At 42.3% G+C, this 15,753-nt stretch overlaps 1 long non-coding RNA gene across 1 annotated transcript; it reads left to right on the top strand.

Annotated features, from left to right (window-relative positions):
- Positions 1-12,628, top strand: LOC310825991. Its single transcript, XR_014555594.1, has 2 exons — positions 1-12,341; positions 12,386-12,628. It is a non-coding gene; the product is annotated as an uncharacterized lncRNA (long non-coding RNA).
- Positions 12,629-15,753: the final 3,125 nt, after the last annotated feature.

Here is a 15,753-nt window from a genome sequence, read left to right as displayed (position 1 = left end):
TTGCAACTTTTGAGAGCTATGTTGTTTGCTTTCTGAGTGAAACTGGGGGCCATTTTCCCCACTCCTTGGATAGGGCTGCCATGGGTCCCATAGAATTGCTTTGGTGGCTGGATCTGGCCTCTCTTCTATCACGTGATCACCCTTGTACTTATTATCCTAATTCTGAGATGAACGTAAAGGGTATGCATTTTACCTCATGAACTTGTTTTTTAAAAACACATGCAGCAGAAGACTGAAGTCTAGATAGACTTCAGCAGGCTTTGTTCCAGGATAACTGATCATGTACCCAAGCCCAAAAGGAACTCTGATTAGTTAGATCATAGATAGCTTTGCTACTGTCAGATTGTGGGATTCAGATCTTACCAATCTTAAACTGGTTGTGTATCTGAACATCTTGAACCATCAGCGCTGGCTTTATTGTAAATAATAATAATAATGAAACAGGGAAATGTTCTTTGATCACTGGCATGATATGCTTTGTATCTTGTTTTAGTATCAATGCATCTGTTTCCATCTGTGCTTTCTGACTGCGCTCCCAAGGCTACCAAGTAGAAAGGAAGTCTTTGAGAAAAAGCATGGTTTGGAAGGGCTCTGGGTAAACAAGACTACCAAGATGATGGAAAGAGAGGAAGGTATACTCCTCTTTTCAAGAAAACCCTTTTTTTTAGGAGGGGGAAGTTGGCAATGTAAAGTGAATTGAGTATTTTAAGCTATGCTAAATGTAATATAATGATACAAAATGACCATGATGGCTCTTTGCAAGGAAGGAATATAAACAGGAACATCTTTCAGATGCCACAGCTCTGTTGAAGTCAGTGGACCATCTGTGCCCAGCTATCAGAGAAAGGCGCGTAAGCCTCTTGCAGTTTTGTTTCAAAGGCTCATCTAACTTGGAGGTTCAAAGTAGAGGCATCCTATCTTTTATCTGGAGGTGACATTGGGTAGTTGGTTTAGGATGTATTGCCATAGTGATCCACAAATGTCTACATTAAGTTTCATAAGATTTCGGCAATATCCTGAATTGATTCACTGTCTCATTTAGCCAGAATTGTCTGTTCTTGACTTTTTTTTTTTTTTGCTCTCCTGTTTCTCAAGCAGACAAGTTTCCCAGCCAAGCTGGAGTTGGGCAAAATGGAGATGAGCAATTGAGCATTGTTACATGTTGTGGTGTGATAGTTTGCATCACCCCTCCTGCACCCAATTTCCCTACTATAATCACTGGTCAAACACATTCAAAAAGTCAGTTTTCCCTGTAGAAAAATACTCTTGCTTCTTCAGGGAAGGTATGCAAATGCTCTAGCTCATAGTCAACGTAGATCTTATTTTTCCATGTGGACTTTTTTTTTACACATTTGCCCACACAAGGGTGCTTTCATTTGAAGTTGTACCTCAATGTTTTCCCATCCATACTGGTGCAAGGTGCTTGATGGCATGTTTTCACAGTGTGTTTTTGTCCCCTTTTCTCTCCCTGAGTTTCAGAGACCTGAGGTCCATTGTGGTGTTTGTTTGCCTATGCACATGGCCATTTTTTGCAGGGGGCGGAATACGAGTTTTCAATAAATCAGACTTGTACAAAACAATGGGTTAACACTTAAAAAAAAAATGTAGGCGTATTGTGGCTGGCCCTACCAGCAACCCACTGAGGAGCATATCACCAATGGAAATAATAGATGGCACCCAGGAAAACATCACCACACTCGCGCTCTCTCCCTCTCCCTCCACACAGTTCAGTTCATCCACATTTGAGTGATTTGATTTTATGTTGGATCTTTCTTTTCCTTTGATCTTTTCCCCAGCTCTTTCAGGAAAATCTGAATCAAGCAGGTCAAAGTGCAGGCTGTTAGTTGGATGAGTACAATATTGTGTGGGCAGCATGAACATGGTGTGTGCACACAGCCTTACAGTTTAGATTTTTCATATCAGGTGTATCAGTAGTTACAACCTGGAGACTTCAAGAGAGATTTTACAAGCAAAAAGAAGATATCTTTCAAAGACTTACATTCCAATGCCCCAAGACTTACATTCGAAAAGGAGAGCCTTAAGGAACTTTTTGTCATAGGTTCACCACAGTTACATTAACACATCTGTGACTGCTAAGTCTTTCATATTTCTCAGTCTTATTCCAGCTAATCGTCCACTTCATTGATGCCAAACGGTGGGCAAAGGAGTCTGTTCCATAGACTGCAGTTGAGAAGGGTCAGTCATCATAGTGACTCCTCCAGTGGCAGGACTGTTATTTCAGATTCACCATTCTAGCCGGTGCCATAGGACTTCTTTAAAGCCCATGTAAAGCAGTCTTCTTCTGAGTTGGGTCACTGCTTCATCCAGCAGTGTCTTACTCGAAGTGGTTTTGGCTTTTCCAGATCTCAAGCAGTTGTCTTTCTCAGCCCCACTACCTTAAATCCTTTTAACTGGCAATGCCAAGGATTGAATGTGTGACATGCTGTCACCAAAATGTGAGCATTATTACTTAGCTATGCTTTTGAGGATTATACCAACCGTATTCTGCTCTTATGATCAATGTGCAGAGGTAATAAGCTGTTAGTGAACGTAAATGTGAAAGGCTAGATGGAAAAGGAGGACATTTCCCGCCATCCATTGTAACATTTTCATGGTTTTCTCTACACATGTATTCTTTCATACAAGGAAAAAAAAATGACACTGGCTTTTAGACCTATGGTGCTATAATAGGGTTAATTTTCCCCAACCTTAATGATTCCCTTTAAAATAAAAAAGCAAGATTGCAAGGAAACTGCTGTACAATAAAAATAAACAGATATCTTCTGCTATTGGCAGGTACACGCTGATATTTTCAGTTCATATCTGCAGAGTTTCAGGAATTCAGGTTTTAAAATAAGCACGGGGGGGGGGGGAATCTATCTATATGAACATAATGAGACCCCTGGAGATATTCAGCTGGAATATGAACTATTGGTTTCATATTCTCAAGCATTCTTAATGCAAGCTATAAGTCAAATCTTGTTGCCATCAGGATGCTGTTTCACTTCACCTGTGATTAAGTAACCAGTCTGCCCAACTCTGGCTGGGTTAAGAGAGAAATATTTTAGACTATTCTTTTCCTCCTTGGTCCTTTCTGCTCTGAAGCATGTGGTCAGATGGCAAACTTGCTGGCACCAATTCCTTTTGTTGCCTCTTTCCCCCCTTGCCCACTCTCCTGGATCTGGCCTGCAATTCTGCTGAGAAATATTCTCGGACCCTGCAGTCAGCACCTCCAAATTTGGCACCTGAATCCATATTTACATAAAGTTTCCTGCAACACAATCCTACACATTTCCCCAGAAGCAAAGCCTACTGAGTGCATTAAGGCTCACTCCCAGATAAGGGAGCATAGTATTGCAGCCTTACCTACCTACTCTGAATGCTTTTCTTTTGGGGACACCACCCCGTCTTCTATTGTCAGCTTCTGCTAAAGGAGAATAGGCAAGGTAAATGCAAGCTGGTTGCAACAGGCATATGGGGTTAGAGATACTGAGGGAGGCATAGGAAGGGAAAGGAAGTTCTCTAAATAAATGGCACCTATCCACCCAATGGAAGCCCCTGTGCCCCTTTCTCTCTAGGGCTCTTTCCATTGCTCATGGAGGCACAGTAAGTTTTCATTCACCTGTGCTTTGTTAGAAGACTCTCCTGATATTTTACCTTTCTCATAGAAGCTGTCGGAGCAGATTAATTTTGGCTTAACATGTGCTGCACAGATGTCATAATAAAGCATAATTACCTTGTCATCCTCTTCACTGGCTTTTCATCTATCAACAATAGCTGTACTTCTCTTCTTCCTAACACATTGTTCTATATATTCCACCTGTGCTCCATAAAGCACATGGCTTTGGGTCACATTTCTGGGTGATTAACCACATGTTGAGTCTGCTTAAAACAACTGCATTGTTTTAAAGACCACCCCTTCGGAAATGTTCATCTGTTCTTGACACCACAACACATTCTTGTGTCTTGTGCTAATGACGCTAAAGGGGGAGGGCATTTTTCTTGGAAGATCCTGTCATTTCAATCTGCTCCTCTTGTCCGCAACTGAAGGATCACCCCAGCAAGAGCTTAAATCAGAGAAGGCCCCATCGTCAGCCAAAAGCTTGAGAAGCTTTCATGAGTAAAGTTCAGTTCAGTTACATGTTTGAGAGTGAAGTTTATTTTGCAAATATTTAGTATGTGTAGGTTTGTGTGAAGTGCAAGCGGGGTTTGCAATGCAGGTGAGTGACAGGAAGGGGAAAGGAATAGTTCTCTCAAGGAAGGAGAGACTGTGCAGTTTGAGCTTGAATTGGTCACCCCATTTCCCCTAACATGCATGCCCAGAAGCAGAACTGTTTTGCTCCTGTGGCAACATTCCTTTTGTGTTCTGAAGGATCTGGTCACCCAAACACCTCTGGCTGGGCTGTGATCATCAAATAACCAGCCGCTAGAGTAGATCTGTTCTGCAGAAGTTGCAAACTCCACAGCGTGGGCTGGACACAGCTGCTGAGTATCACTTGACTAAGATGGCTATGGAAATTGTATGAGTGTGAGACTGAATGTGGAAAAGCCCTTGTTTTACCCAGGAATTGCCTTCTAATCCACCCTTAATTTTTAACCAACAGTTCAGTTGGGGCTGGAGATGCACAAATTTGTTAACTTTGGTTTCTCTCAGTTTCTCATTTTCCCGATCTTAAATTGTGTTCTTCCTATTTCTGCAGCAATTTGTGATTATTATTATTTTTTTTTAAAGCAAGCAAGAAAATCTATCAGCATTGTAATGTGAATTTCTCCTAATATATACGTTTTTATACCCATTGGTTGGGAAACTGCAGTGCAAAATTAAGAGATTCAAGTATTAACTTAAGAAGGGTGAATTAGGTTGTTTATCATTAAAATGCAAACAAAATTTCCCCCCATCCCTAGCTCTGTCTATGGATGCTTGAGAAATGAATTATTTCTGAAATCTGATATGAACTGACTTGAGCCATGCCTCCCAGACTGATGTGCAGATTGGACTGTAGAGCTCCTTTGGAATTGTGCACTTCAGCAAATTTTGTGATGGAATCCTCAGCAAAATTATTTAAAAATACGTTTCATATATTAAGAATACATTTAATGCATGGGCAAAGCAGAGGGTAGGGAAGGGAGAAGACAGAGAATCCACTTTTTCTTGGGTCATGCTGGGCTCCTACTGGAAAAGTGGACAGTAGTGATACGGCATTCTTCCCTCCTTTTTTGTATGTATTTTGGAAGTTATTTTTAAGTTTCACAGCATGGATTCAAATGAGAGAATAATAAACTAAACCATTACCAGTTCCAGGGCTGGCTTATTCTACCTGCTGTGACTGAAACACCTCCTTTCCCCCGCTCTGATGTTGGTGCCCCCAGAAGTTGTAGATCCAACCATAGATCACAGATCTGAGGCAGCTTATGAGGTTGGATCTCCCTCTCCAGGGATGGATTTCTATATTTGTTCACTTAAGAGGGAGATAATCCAGATTGTGGCAGCTAGACTGGTGACTGGGAGTGGCCACAGAGACCATATCCTGAAAGTCCTGAAAGACTTACATTGGCTCCCAGTACGTTTCCGAGCACAATTCAAAGTGTTGGTGCTGACCTTTAAAGCCCTAAATGGCCTCGGCTTAGTATACTTGAAGGAGCGTCTCCACCCGCATCGTTCAGCCCGGACACTGAGGTCCAGCTCCGAGGGTCTTCTGGCGGTTCCCTCACTGTGAGAAGTGAAGCTACAGGGAACCACACAGAGGACCTTCTTGGTAGTGGTGCCCACCCTGTGGAATGCCCTCCCATCAGATGTCAAGGAAATCTGACTTTTAGAAAAAATCTGAAGCCAGCCCTGTTTAGGGAAGTTTTTAATGTTTGATGTTCTATTGTGTTTTTAATATTCTGTTGAGAGCTGCCCAGAGTGGCTGGGGAAACCCAGCCAGATGGGCGGGGTATAAATAATACTGTAATAATAATTATAATATCCCCACCCCACTGTATTGCCCCTGAGATCCTCCCAAGGACCATATTTCTGCCTTAAATATGTTTAGAAATATGAATTTTAAGGTATATCTGTTTAGAGAATGTGAGAAAATACATCTGAAAGTATTTAAAATGTGATTAAAAACAAAAAACCACCCACCTATAGGTTAATGCAGAAATGGGATTGACTAGATTTCTGAATGAAAGTGACAGGTACTCGAAACAGACAAACCCATCCATCCCTAGTTCTGGCAAGGAACAAAATCCTCTGAATTACAGGTCATCATTGTGAAAGGACAAATACATTTTTTCCCCACTTTAAGAGGGAGAGCCACTTTCTCTATGTATACCAAGAAGCTTGTTTCAGCCTCTACAGCTGCAGACTTTCTGCAAGGGCTTGTTGCTCTTAAGCAAGATATTCTGGATGAGTGTTCCAGTGCTGGCAGGGGGTTGGGGGTCAGGTCAAGGGAACACCCAGCCACAAATGTTTTTATATTTATTTTATTGGATGTTCACAATGGTCTTGGGTGTGCAGGCTGTTAGAATTGTGCCTTTGTTGGGAATATCCAACAGAGGCTTATGACACATGTGGAACTACCTAGCAACCGCAATAGCAATGAGTGTGTTGCCCACCTAACCTTCTGGAAACCACAAGGATGGTATTCTTCTCCCCCACTCCCTTTTTAATGACAGAAAGAGAAAGCCAAGTGTTGTCTTATTTTACTATCCTTTATTATTTAGACCAGGAGGCCTCCTCTACAAAACAAGGGGCCTGGTTCTCCAAAAATATGGTTCTGCAAAGAAAACGTTCCTACCTCGTAGACATCAGTGATGATGAAATCACACTGGCTTAGTAGTAATAGTAGTAGCAGTAGTAGTAATATTTTTCCCATCCTTTTTTGGTGTGTTTTATCAGGTTTTATTATAAAATATGTCTGCTCCATGAGTTTTAAACATCTCCAAACACAATAGGAAGGAGGTGGCAGCTGAGTCTAGCTGGACTGCCACCTTCACTGCTAGGAAAGAAGTTGTCTACAGTGTAGTCATATATTTTTTTTTCACCTTTTTTCTGTTTGCACACACTATGTTAGATGGTTATCATCACATGAAGAAGAGATACCTGAACAAGATACAGCTAAGAGCTCTAGAATTAAAAATGAATACACAACTCTCCAAATTCCAATTGTACAAAAGAAACCGCTTCTGGTTTGGGGGAGTGGCGGTAGGCGAGGGGACAGGAAATACTTCACAGGGAGGCTGGCTGGAGCAGTGGCTCAGTTTGCCAATGGTGGTAATAATACTTTGCGTGTCAGTAGTAGCACCTCTAATCAAAGGCTATCCTAGCATTAGGGGATCAGTCTGAACTACGTTTACACAGAGTGATGAGCTTTCTGCCCGTGACATCAACGGAGACATCTTGTGGAATCCCGCTTTATTTAACACGTTCAATGCCCTGATTTTGAAAGCCTCACACCATCCCCTTGTGAGGTAGGGAAGCATTATTATGACCATTGTACAGTAGGTGGGCAAACTGAGGCCATGAGAAGTTTGCGTACTAACCCAGAAAGTTGCTCCATGACAGAGATAGAAAGAGAATCCAACCATCCTGGTGCTTTGTGTATTTATCTGTATCTCTACACACAAACACACATTGCTTCCCGTCAATTTGTATGGCTCCAGTTCTCTACCAAGCCACTCACCAAACCACCCCGGTTGTCAGCCAATCAGTGCCACCATTGCTGTCGGCCAGCAATGTGAAACGAGGTTACTTCTGTTTCCTGTCGTGTGCTACCAGGTTTATCAATCTTGAACTTGTCTGTTTTTTTAAAAGTGAAGCCAAGAATGTTTTATGGTGATTGATTGGATTTGACAAGATTGTCCGGCACTTGAGATGACTTCCCTCACTGGCGAGCTCTTTTGCATAAAACGTGCACCTATCATCAGTTTACATACATCCTGAAGTCTCATCGGCTGTCTACTGACGGCAGAATTGAAGAGCAAGAAGTAACTCTGACGCCATTGCAGCCATTCATTCCTGCCAGATCCATATGAGCCTTGAAAGTGAAGCTGCACAATTCATGGAATGCAGGTATGTTGACAAAAAAGGACCCTCTCCATTTGCTGGTGAGATGCCACAATGTTCCTGGTTTTTCTCTGCTTTCCACCCACCAATGATGTGAAGGCTTAGTGAAATACACACAATGACATCCTAACACAGAGTACTGAATGCTGCTGGGGAGAGGAGAATGTTGCATGTAGCTTTTTGTTCCACTTTGAGGCTGATGTGGTAGAAATGAACAGGTACCAGACTTCAAAGGTCACTCTTGCTCTTTAATCCAAGAAGCTCACCTCACCTCATGATCATTAACAAACAAAACAAGAACAATAGTAAGAAAGGACCCTGCGATGCCAGCTTTTTACTGTCTCTGTTTTGGATATGAAAGTTAATAAGCTTGTGGAGTTCTGGTAACTTCCTGGTGTTTACCTTGCAAGCATGAGGTAAAACTAGGAAGGTATCTGGTGGCTCCGCGGCTTTCCCATTCTGGCTTGTGTTTGGATAGGAGGGAATATAATTTCACTGTAAACTTCAATGTTAAGCTGGGGGCAGGCGAAAACAGGTTATTGGCACAGGTGCTCAGTACAAGGCTAAAATCTCTTTTTAAAATAATTCTAGTCTGCTAATCATAAAAGTTTATGGAAATAAAAGCATCAGCGCCACCAAAGTAGTACAATCAAAGCCAATATAAAATCTGGCTTGTAGAGTAGGTGGGTGGGAAGCTTCTCCCAGTATAAAATTATTTGGTTTCTGTGTGATAGGCATAATGACAATTTGGGAGAAGCCAGTGTTACTAGAAAACTGGACTCTTGCATCAAAATGGGGAACTATTATATATGTCCTTTCAGATCCGTCACTGCTTATATCAGGCCTGCGCTGCCTGAGATCCAGCAGGCTAAATACCAGCAATGGATGCCACACCATATGTGCCATACATCTCCTGGCTGCTTGGGACTGTAAAAGCAAAGTCAAGAGTTGGTCAGTGGGTTATCTGACACGTCACCTTCAAGGCTACTAAGCTGTGTTCTGCTTGGCAAGTTAAAAGTTGTGCACATCTAATATAGAATTTCTTTCAACCCGTTTTTCAAGGAGTGAATTTCTCAGGATTACTCAGCTGCCTAAAATGCCAAGTAAGCTTTTGCTGATATGGAAAGCCAGTCATCCAACCATCTTATCTGCTATTATGGTCATTGTGTGACTCTCTCCCCCATTAATAAAACACTTGCCACCCATAATTGTCAGTGTCCTGTTTGCGCTGCTGCTTATACTTTCCAGTGATAATCACAGTGCAGAATCTGTAATGTCACCAAGGATCTGTAATGTCATGACGAACTAGATAATGACGCTTGTGAGCTTCTCGTGATGTGGAAGATCCAAATTCAGTTTGTTGTGATTTATACAGCCCTGCAATTTGTGACTATTTGGGGCAAGCCAAGTGTACATGAAAACACCAGCAACTCCCAACTGCTGGGACAGAGGAGGATTTTGTTCCCGATAAAAGCACTTTAGCGCTTCAATCCAAGAAAGAGAATAATGGTTTGTGATTTTGATGGCCTTTTTCTCACACTAAATAACAAAACACAGAAACTGATGCCCTTTTGTGGATCGCCTGTTAAAACCTTTACAAAAGATGGCATCAAAATTAAACTGGGCACAATTCACTAACAGTAGAAGAAGTCATTAATAAATAATAAACATTATTATTAATAAATAGCTTGATGGACTTAACGATTATTTTACTGCAGACTTATTAGGAAGCAGCTGAGAAAAAGGTTCTCACATTGTCTTGGAACAGAGAGCTGATAAAATACTGAAATAGGATGTCATGTATTTCCCAGTTTGCTTTGGCATTAAAAACCCCATTGTTTCTGATATCCCACTATTATTATTATTATTATTATTTTTGCATCTGATTGGCTGACAGCTGTACAAGAGGGGGCACAAAAATAAAAAGCAGGCCCCTCTCATTTCAATACAATTTGGTTTTATTTCTCCATTAAGACATTACCTATTAAACAAACGTCAATTGCTAAATCATGTCTCACTCTCTCTCCTTCTGCCCTCTTCCTCAACAATGGGATAATAAAGAAACATATAAAAAACTCCTTGGGGCTCTTTGATTTTTAAAAAGCCTGCCCAGCCGAGTGGATGCCAAGAAATGCCATGAGGGGAAAAGAAGAAAGAAAGCCAAACCCCAACTCATTTTCTATAAGAGCCCTGATTTTTCCCCAACTTTCCCCCAACTAACTGGGGTTTTTCTCCTATTCCTGCAAGCCTCCTTAATTTTCAGCAGTGTATTGTTACATGTATAAAAATGTGCCTACCAGAAATATCATTTAGGCATCTGTACATCATATAGAAAAAAAAAAATACTGTAACACACTGACTAACTCAACAAAATAAAACACCCTTAAATTCCACCCCCCCCCAACTATTATACATATTATGACAGTCAACCTGCTCAAGGATAGCCTGAGAGAACAGACCCATTGGTTAACTGCTTGGAGGAAGAAGCTGAATGCCCTATTTTATTTGATTTTAAGTGCTGGAAGTTTGGCTCACACTCCACAGGATTAATGACCCAGGACAGAAGGAAGGTATTGAATGCCCTATTTGAGTTTTCCTCTGTACAATGGCCTGGCTGGGCGAGTACAAAGCTCTGGAGGAGAAAGGAGCTTTTACAATCTATCCACTGGTGGACAGGTCCCTCCTATTCGACTCAAGTAGTATTTAGTGGCAATGTGCTGTTTACAAAGATGGATTCATAAAAGGAAAGAGCTTCAACCAAGCAGGGTTGTGAAGTTCATTATCTGGAGGGCTCATGGCAAGGGAAGAGCTTGTGAAGACTTTTCAGTAGGACTGTGAAGAAGGTCAGAAGAGGAGGGGAAATTGGTAAATCAGTCTGTAGCATAACACGTGAGGATCTGAGCAACTGGAGGAGAGTGAAAGAAGGTGGGCAGAGTATGTGGGTTGGATTCAAGTCCCTACTCAAAGTAGACCCATTGAACTCAATAAGCCCATGTTATCCTTGTCTCTTAACATCACTAGGCCTATTCTGCACAGGACCAGCATTGAATACCATGCCAGGAGCATACAGGGGAATAGTGGGAAGCTGGGGTGTGTGAAAATTGATGTGAAGGGGCAGCAGAGCATGATAGGTTTTAGGAAGAGCAGATAAGTAGGACTGCTCAGGTGGATTTGCCTGGGAAGAGGTTGGAGGCATGGACAGCTCCTCATCCCAGTTTTCCAACCAAATATTAGTATGCAAGTGCTACTCATGTCACTGCAATTTGGCATAAAATCCACATTTGGGGGCCTGGCTTATGCCACAGCTGCTATTCCATAGCTTGGGAACCCCAAGAATCCTGCTATCCATTTGCCCACCTTTGTCAGCATTTTCTAGGGGTCCTGCCAGTCTAAATGGCCTCTATCCACTCCACTGCCTTTCTACTACCATCCAGTAATCAAGTGGAAAATGCACAATTTAGTTTTGGTGGCAAAATAGTCCGGAGCTCCTGACAGTATCAGTCATCCTGAAACATTCCTGTCACTTTGCATATAAGAGTGTTGCGCTGGCTGTTAAACCAGCAGTCAATTGGGTCTTTCTTGACTCAAGTTGAGCCAGTGATAGCCCAGCGATGCAGTGTTAAGAGAACATGAGTGCCACCTAGTGGGTACTTTCAAGCATGCTTGCATCTTCCTGGCTTTTATTTCTCATCTGCCATGGTACTTGGAGCAGAAGGCTTTACATTATGATTGCTGTCGGTGACAGTCGGCCTCATATATATCATCTCAAGGCTTAGGAGTTCATATCAGATGGGCAATTTTGTGGACTGGGAAACTGCAGCCACCCAACAATCTCTCATTGGGAACTAGATGGAATGATAGCTACCTTTGTGCTAAGCAAGGGATAAGTGAAAGGCCTGTGACCTGGACAGCCAGAGCAAAAAATGAAATCATGCTTGGCTGGTAAAGAGCCCACTTGGCCCTCACATTAGAAGCAAGTAGGGTTGTATCCAGTGCTCATTCTATGCAGAGTAGCTCCACTGAAGTTAATTGGGCTTAAGTTAGCCATGTCCATTATTTTCAACTGATCTATTCTGAGTAGAAATAACACTGGAAACAAGTCAAAAACCTCTGGAAGCAGCTGCCAAAACTGACAAGGCCAGGGGAAGAAAAATACCATTAGGACTCTATCCCAGCAACATTGATAGAACCTCTTGCATGCAGAGATGGCTTAAGAAATGTTGGCGCTAGGGGCAGAGAATCCAAATGTTACCACCCCTCGTAGTAAAAATACAGTACAGTGGTCCCTCGGGTTACAAACCCTTCGGGTTACAAACTCTGCTAACCCGGAAGTAGTTGCTCTAGGTTGCGAACTTTGCCCCAGGATGAGAATGAAAATCGTGCAGCGGTGGTACCAGGAGGCCCCATTAGCGAAAGCACGCCTCAGGTTAAGAACGGTTTCGGGTTAAGAATGGACCTCCAGAACGAATTAAGTTCATAACCTGAGGTACTACTGTATTATATTATGTAGCACTTCATATAATATTAGAATAGAATTATATTAAACAACAGTTTCTCCCTGCCTTTAAGGACTGTGTCTTTCAAATAAGTTAATAGGAGTAATTTTGAGTCTAGCTGAACAGGGTGTTTCAACATGCTTCTTATATTAGATACCATTTCCTGCTGGTATTGTTTTTGCTTCAGGGCAGTTCCACAAATAGTGAATTAAATATGCTGTAACTGAGTTGCATTTCCAACAGTCATCATTACTGGTATCATAAATTCTAGCAATTCTAAGTGGGGTTAAATGCCACATTGACCGTAATTCCTCTGAATTGCCTATATATTTCTAGGTGTCTCTTGAGATAGTTACCCCAATCACTGCTTCCCATAACACAATCTATCTTCTCCCATATGAATAATCATTCGATATATATGAGGTCTTTTCATTTCCATATTCATTTTTCAAAGTTATCTGCCTAAATCTATAAATTCTCAGCTGATTGTTTAAGAAGAATGTGAAACTATCTATATCCACATGAATCCTGTTTTCCTTAAGCTGTCCCTCATTTCAGCAATGGGCTTTCACTTGATTGTAAGAGGTCAGAAAATGTCTCAGTTCCAGCTTTCTGTCAATCAGAGAACAGGCTCCTAATGCCATTTTTGTTAAAACTGTGGATGAAATAAAGTGGAGGCAGCTGGGGAGATTGATGTGCAAAGCAGCAGAGATAAAGGAACTCAGAAATGTTTCCTACTACTTTGATGTTCAAATCGAGAGAGAAGGTGGTTCTCCAGAACAGTCTGCCAACCAAGGGAGCTGAATGCACACCTTTTGAGCTTTGGCATGGAAGTGTACCAAACATATCACACAAACCTGTGTTTGGCAGCATTGCCTATGCCTATGTACCCATGGAGAACAGGGACAAGTTAAGACTCCAGAGAGGAACAGGCAATTATGTTTGGATTTGGTATTGGAGGCAGATATTACAAAGTGATGAACTTGAATACTGGAAAGGTCAGCACAAGACATGTGGTTCATTTTGATGAGCACAGGAAAGCTGACAAGAGATAGATTTTTCTGAGGAGTCAGAGGAAGAAACACAAGCCCACAAGTACTTTCCTGAATTGATGTCCAGATCTGTTTTCTACTGTCACACTACTTAGCACAAATGATGAGCAGCAAGGAGAAGCAGAGGAGCCGAGTCCAAGCAGCAGCGCTCCCACAGGGGAGGAGACTGATGATGAGATGCCTGCACTTGGTGATGAGGAAGCTGATGTGACTCCAGAGACAGAGGTCAGGGGCTCATTGAGACCCAAGAAAGCTATTCCAACTCCGCAACTGCCCTCCATCACAAGTCGCCACCACCCCATGAAACCTTCCACCTGGGAAGAGATGGAGCTGAAGCCCGTCTATGGAAGGAAGGTGCATGGAGATGGATGCCCTGCACCAGAACCAAACCTGGACTTTAATCAAGATACCTCCCAGGAAGAGGACAATTGGAAGCAAGTGGGTATGCAAGGTAAAGCAGGGCACAGAACGGGAAGTTGAATGCTACAAAGCAAGACTTGTAGCCAAATGTTACTCGCAAAAGTATGCAGAGGACTAGAATGAGCAGCTTCTAAACAAATGGAGGTGAAACATATTAAAACTGGCCATTTTCCTACGTTGGAAGACAGAGCTGTTTATGCTACATGACACGTCCTGCCCCCTTCGCAACTAGCTTGCTGCCTCTGGTATGGTGAAGGACACTGTCCAATCCCTGGTGCTGAATTAAGACTCAGACGCAGCTAGAGGGAAGTCGAGGGATCCGAGTCACCCCAAAATGTGGATTTAATATTGTGTGGAAATGTTTTATTTTCTATTTTCTTTTTCTGTGATTTATTATTTTATACTTATGTGATGATAATGTTTATTTGTGAATATATATATAAACTCAGCCACTGGGCTAGTCAGCATCTGGATGTTGAATGCAGGGAGCTGCCATCTTGTCCTATGCCTCAGGCGACAAACTGTCCTGCACCAGCCCTGCACACAATCACCTAGGACACCTCAAAGCCAAAATGAATTGTCTTACGAGCGGTTTTTGCTCTGCTGAATAGCTGCTGCAAATATTTCAATATGTGTTCAGACTGAGGCTCCCTCTCCACAAAACCATTCTGTCTTATCTACCCCGGCATCATTTCCCCCTTGCAGCTTGAGCTTGGAAATGGCAAATGGATTATATGAATTGTTTGCCACATTCACATCACTGCTCACCTCCTATGCATGGAAGGTCTGCAGCGTAGTGCAAGACTGACCTGCACGCTCATACTGAATCATGCAGATGACCCTCTTCGATGGCACATTCTAGCCTTTGGGGTGGGGAGAAGAAAAGCTGTGCAGAGTGCTTGTGAGAAGTGGCCTGGAGAACTGGCTTGACTTGCTTTTGGATTACTGCTTCTCCACAGGATGCAATGGGTTAGGACACCTGTCAATATATTCAAAAGATTAGCCCAAAAGTGTTTCCCAAGTAACTGAAATAAAACGTTGCCTTTAACACATTCAAAAAGGGTTGTGCAGATTAATCCTTGTTCTCTGTTTGCAGGAAAAATGTGGGAAGACTGAGATAAAGATCCAGAGAAGCACTGGAATCAGACACAAATCTTTCTTGTCAGTGCCCCTTAGCCCCTGCTCTCACCTATGAAGTCTTGAGGTGATCTCTTTGCCATTTTGACCGAATGTCTAGGAGAGTTGACTTTTCCCTGGTACCCTATCAGGCAATGAAGAATAAAAAGCAGAGAAGAGATGAAACATTTCATCAAAGACAAATAGAAACCCAAGATTTAAGTTGGAGTTACTGCGTGGACAACCCAAGACTTTTAACTAGGGTTGTTTTGCTATCATAAAGTCAATTCCTCAACGCCACTTCCGGGAAGTACTGGTTTCGCTGAAAAATCACATCCTTCTACATCATGGGCACCAATCTTCTTGATGCAACCTGTATTTGAGGTTTGTGAATGCAAATGAGAGAAGTCAATTTCTAGGCAAACTCTTTTAACATAGCTGCAGAAGGGTACAGAAAGTGGGTGGCTAATTAACTAGAAATTGCACAGGTGTGTGTTTGCTGGTTTCCAATGGAAGGGCTGCAGACCAAGTGAAAACAAGCTTTGGAATCCAAGAGAGACGGTGGTGGGTTAGGGTGCATGGGGAGGCATCATTAAAGTAGGATGGTTGCTTGGGGCCA

This window comes from Podarcis gaigeae (genome assembly GCF_964106915.1).
Source record: "Podarcis gaigeae genome assembly, chromosome: 1".
NCBI lineage: Eukaryota > Metazoa > Chordata > Lepidosauria > Squamata > Lacertidae > Podarcis > Podarcis gaigeae.
The sequence above is the reverse complement of the archived record's forward strand: the minus strand, read 5'-3'. Positions and strand labels throughout refer to the sequence as shown.